The sequence below is a fragment of the Oxyura jamaicensis genome, chromosome 8 (assembly GCF_011077185.1).
Source record: "Oxyura jamaicensis isolate SHBP4307 breed ruddy duck chromosome 8, BPBGC_Ojam_1.0, whole genome shotgun sequence".
Taxonomy (NCBI): Eukaryota; Metazoa; Chordata; class Aves; order Anseriformes; family Anatidae; genus Oxyura; species Oxyura jamaicensis.
The window spans coordinates 8,650,632-8,655,950 of record NC_048900.1 but is presented as its reverse complement, the minus strand read 5'-3'; positions in this window follow the sequence as shown (position 1 = coordinate 8,655,950).

The following is a 5,319-nucleotide window of genomic DNA, read 5'->3' as shown; positions in this document are numbered from 1 at the left end:
AGCAGGAGGAAAAAGCCATCCATCACTGCTAACAGAAGCACGGTCCGAGTTTAAATTACAGATTCCCAAGCTCTGCGTATGCAATTGTTTGGAAACAAAGCCCTCTTTAACTCCTCGCTCAGCGCTGCGAGCGGGCTGAGCCGGCTGCAGCGGGCTTCGGCTGGGTCCGGATCAGGCCTGGGAAGGAGCAGGAAGAGAAAATGCAGGTGGGATCCAACATCTGAAACACACGACCTCATATGTGGGGAAAAGGGTGCCCGTTTACCCATTTATTAGGAGCGAGGACCCATCATGAATTGCTTGCCCATGTTACCTGGTGGGCAGGACGAGGCTTTCCCCGTCCTCGCAGTGCCACCCTCCCAAGTCCCCGCGCATCCCCCCACAGATCTGGCAGGCTTGTGTCAGAATTAATCAATCTGGCAGCTTACACGGCAATTAAAGGAAGGGGCTGTGTGCCTGATTATGCAGCAAACAAGCCTCGGCAAATTGCAAGCACATCGCAGGTAGCTCCAATTAGCTGCGGTGCTCACAGGGGAGAGCCCCAGGACATCGGCTCCTCCTCGTGCTGGGGGCTTCTGGTAACGTACCACTGGAATATGGCTACTGGCTTGTTGCATGCATAAAGAAGCTGATTTTCCTTGCTCCTTGTTACAGAAGCTGAGAAAAGCTACAGGTCTCCACATCTCTCCTGATGCACCATAAAAGCTAGGGCCAAAGCCACGCTCTCCAGACTGGGGTCAAGGGGACCAGGCACCCACGGAGAGGGCAGGTCTGGCCATGCAAATTCTCTGTATTCAGACAAAACCGACTTCAAGCCCTCTCTCTCTGCCCTGAAGCTGCCTTGGGAACACCATCATGACAAGCTGTGGATGAATTTCAGCCCGATGGCTGGCAGAGCCAGCACGGTGCTGTGCTGCTCACCCAGAGGGCTGCTGCAGGTGGCCCCTTGGGATGGGTAGCACTCGGGGCCCTCCCCTCTGCCCTCAGCAGCCCCCATAGCCATTGGCTTGGCATTTTATTTTATTTTATTATTTTATTTTTAATGCATCAGGCAGCATGGTGCAGCTTGTTTCCCTCATTCAGAGCACCTGGAGAGTGGTGATTTAAGGAGCTGGGACTCACCCTGCAGCTGGGACCAGATCTGGGTGCAGCAGGGGGGTGGTTGTACCCAGCCTTTGCTGCAGGTGCTTTCCAGTCCCATCCAAATTTTTGGAGCTGAGCTGTGTGGTGTGGGGAGAAGAAGCCCCCCATATCCAGGTAGGCACTTATTCTTGAATGAATGGCTGTTAATGTGTGTATCGAGAAGTTTACTCAGCACTGCCACAGCTGATTGTGCTGAGGGCAGTTAAGAACCGTGTTTATGCAGCATGTTGACTTTCTCATAATGGCATTTAGGCACACTTATCGCTAACGGGCCACTGAGATCAGCACAGGATGAGTAAGTGCTGCACGGGCTGCCTGCAAAATGCTCAGCGTGCGGCAGCGGCGCTTCAGCCTGCCGTGGGAGCTCCTGGCTGCTGGGCCTGGGTAGTGGCACTGCGTGGAGCCCCGTGGGAGGCTCGCAGGGATGGTCTGCACAGCCTGCAGCCCCCAGCTGGGGGGTCCTGGGGGTCCCAAACCTCCTGGTGGGTCCTGGGAGTCCCAAACCTCCCAGCTCTTGCTGCCTGCTTGCAGCCCGTGGTGGGGCTGGCTGAGGCTGGCAGGGAGGAACGTGGGTGTCAGCAGGCACCTGTTCTGCTCCGGGGAGTGTGTTTATTTCAGAAGCACTGAGTGTTTGTCTTTCTGAAGCAAAAATGCTTTGAGACTGGGGGTCTGTGGAGGACTTCCAAAAAACTGGGCTAATTGCAAATTGAAAGGAAATGATATTGCGAAGAATCGGAATGTCTGTGAAGGCCAAACCTGAGTTTTCAGGCTGTCCCGTTAATGTTTTTTCCACGCTCCAGCAGATATCAAAGGCAGGCCTGTGGCTTTAAAAGCAACTCCGAAACTGTTCCCAGTTACACCTCTAAAATAAATACGTAAACGCGGCTGGCTGATGAGCGCTGCCAGCTCATCAGAACAAAATGTCAGAAAATGCCAGCAAGTTCCTGACCTTAATTCCAGCAGGCTTGCCTTCCTCCCCTTCCTGAACTTTTTGCTTCCTTCCCAATCATTGCAATTTAGATGCTAATCACCGGGCTTTATTAGGCAGAAAATGCATCTCATTGCTGTGCTGACCCCTGTGCACCGCTTAGCACTCCTTCCTCTGGGACTGTGCAGGTGGCTGGGGACAAGGTGACTCCCTGCTCAGCCCCACCGTGGTGTTTGAGGATGCTTGGAATGCCTTTTGCACGCTTGCTGAGCTTTGGGATGCTCTGTGCCAGCAGGGCCTTGATGTTAGCAGCGTAAGCTCTACTCGTTAGGCTGTTTAATTGCAGGGCCATGATCCTAGAAGAGTTTGTTGCTATAGGAATTTGTGGAAGGACACTAAAGCAAACTGCAGCACTGAACTCTGAGCGGGATCCTACCTTTCCTATCTGAATTCCTGCCGGAGATCCAATTGTCATTACGATTTATTGCTTAGAGCTGCAAAATCTGCCATCTGCCCGTTTCCTCCCATTGCCATGCTCCCTGACGTTTCTGTTCCCACCCACCGCCAGCAGAATAACAAAAATATTTGCGTATGGCCAAAAGCCCTTGTTCTTATCGCTCCCTGGAGGAGGGGCCTGCCGAGCACAAAGAGGGCTCGGTGTGTTTTCCCAGAACCCGGGCACGGTGTGTTTTCCCAAATCTCTGCCCCGCTACAGCTGTGGAAGCAACACGTGCGATGATGGCTACGGAGTCGCTGGCTGTAGGTCCATCAAATTACTCATTTCAAGACCATGAGCAGCAAGAAGAGGAGGGTTTTGTCCTCCCGCTGTGTGCTGAGCTGCTGCCAGTGCCAAGGTACAGGTGTTGTCCTGCAGCCCTGTGCCGGGGGCACGAAGCTCTCCAGTGAGGCTGCGGTGCCCGGAGCACACCGAGCATTGCAGTGGCTTCTGCTACAGGCTGCAGACAGCCGTGAGCACGTCCTTCCGATGCAAAGGGTACAGAGCCCGAGTAGCTTCGGGGGGACAGGAGCAGACAGCTCCGGACCCGAGCAGGCCGCTGGCTGCCGGCTCTCCTCCAGCCTCGCCGTGCCGGCGCTGCGCGGCGCTCCCCGGCTGCGCTTCGGGGCTCGCCCAGGAGGTGGCAGGGCAGCGCCAGCCGCCACCCGGAGGGGCCCGAGGGGACACACGGAGCTCCCGGGACCCCGGAGGGACCCCACAGGGCCCCCGGAGAGCCCCCAGCAAGGGGGCCGCAGCGCATCTCTTCTGTGCCTCCACTGTGCTCTGGCACTTGTGAGGCTGTTCCAAGCAGTCCTTTGCTTTTTTTTTTTAGATATAAATATTAATGGTAGTCCTTCAAGCTGTCCCTGTGGTTATTCCGGGTTTATACAGGCCACATTGCCCTCAACAGGTCTCCTTGGCCTCGGTGGCAGCCGTCTGCTCCCGTTCGTGTGGCACACAGGACCTTTGTCCCCGCCGCCCGCCGTGCCGGGAAGCGACTGAGCAAACAAGCGAACCGGTTGCACAGCTTACGTGCATAAGTGCAGGGCTCCTAATGATTGATTTTGAAAAGGAGGAAGCAGGTTCCGGACTTGCAGGGCAAACAGGAGCGGAAGGCTGGTCCTCCCGTGCCCGCAGCCTCGGCGCGGGGGTGGCCGGCGTGGTGAGCACTTGGCAGGCGCTGGTGTGAGGGCAGGGGAGCTGGACGTTGCCTCGTTTTCCCCCAGTCGTGGTTACGTCGCAGACTTATCAGGAGTGTGGAACTGGGTGAAATGTCACGGGTATCCTCAGCTAACTCCCATGGAGCGCTGCCCAGCGCTGCAGGCAGCTCACAAGTCATGCTTGGAGCGGCAGCAGGCAGGGACTGGGGACAGACTGGCTGCAGGAAGAGCTGCTGCCCCTCCAAGCTGTGTTCCACAAACTGCATCTGCTGATGCGAGAGGGCCAAAGGCACTAGAGGAACCCAGAGCATCAAATGCCACGGAACAGCCCCAGTCTCGGTACTGTCCAGCCACCAGTTTCTGCCTGTGCCAGCCTTCTCTGTTCCCTTCCAGAACTAAGGAGGGAATGTTTTCAGGAGCCCAGGACTTGCTGGCCGCTTACCTCCGGTGGGAAATCACCCCTTGGTTGGCTTGTCCGAGTGCTGACAGCTCTGGGCGATCCCAGCCGAGCCCGGCGCAGGGAGCTGGCAGCCCGGCAGGCGTTCCCCTGGGCACTGCTGAGCACAGCCCTTCCTTATCTCCTGGTGTACCTGGCCGTGCCGGGAGCGCCGTCCCAGCCACCGCAGCTGGGGATGGTTGAAAGTTCACCCACGGAGCCCGAGCAAAACAGCTCGTCAGATGTGGCTCAAACAGCACGCCCTGGGTTGGCTATCAGTGGTGTCTGAGGCTCAAGAAAAGTTTCAGCGTGCTGATTCAGTCTGAAAAATTGATGGCCCTGAACCTGCTGTCCAGGGGAGGGTGAAGAGCCTGCACTGCAGTCACTTAAAAACCCAAGGCACATATAGGGCCGTGCGGGCAGAGCGAGGGAAGGGCTCCTGGGAGGCACGGGGGTGTCCTGTGCAGGGAGGATGTAGGTGCCTGGTGTTCTGGGTGCCACCTCCAGTGTTCACGAGGGACCAGCCCGAGCCCTGCAGCTGTATGTTGATGAGCCTCCGGGCTGTTAAAGCACCCAGGGGCTTGGCCCTGCCTGAAGGAGCACCATGCATGTGATGCAAGGGGTGAAACACCCCCAGCTTGCAGCCGGCACTGCACAAGTGAGCCCCTGTACAAGTGGAACGCGATGCTGGGGGGTTAGCCAGGTGGGGAGCCAGTTCACAACTTTTCAGGGCTTTTACAAGGGCATAGTGTGGCGAGCTCACGAGGGCTGACTTTACACAAAATAGAAGACTGAGATTTTTCCTTTCTAGCTTGCTTGATTTCCATGGTGTCTGATGTTGATGTACCTGGATACGAAGCCGCTCATCCCTTTTACCTCCCCTCCGCATCCCAGGGCTCAGCTTCCAGCCCGAGGGGCCAGAGCATGCCACGGCTCTATCCCCTCGATCCCACCAAGCCCCAGCGCCTCTTTAACCACTTGCCAACCTTTCTCCCCTTTCTTTTATTCCCGTTTCCTTTTCCACCCTCCCGGGCGCTGGGCTGCAGAGCCGGGGCCGCGCACTAGATGTCAGCGGTGACTTCCCCAGCGCCCCTTTTGGCTGATTTTTTTTTTTCATCGGGAATTTTTTTTTTTTTTTTTTTTTCCCCAGCCCCTC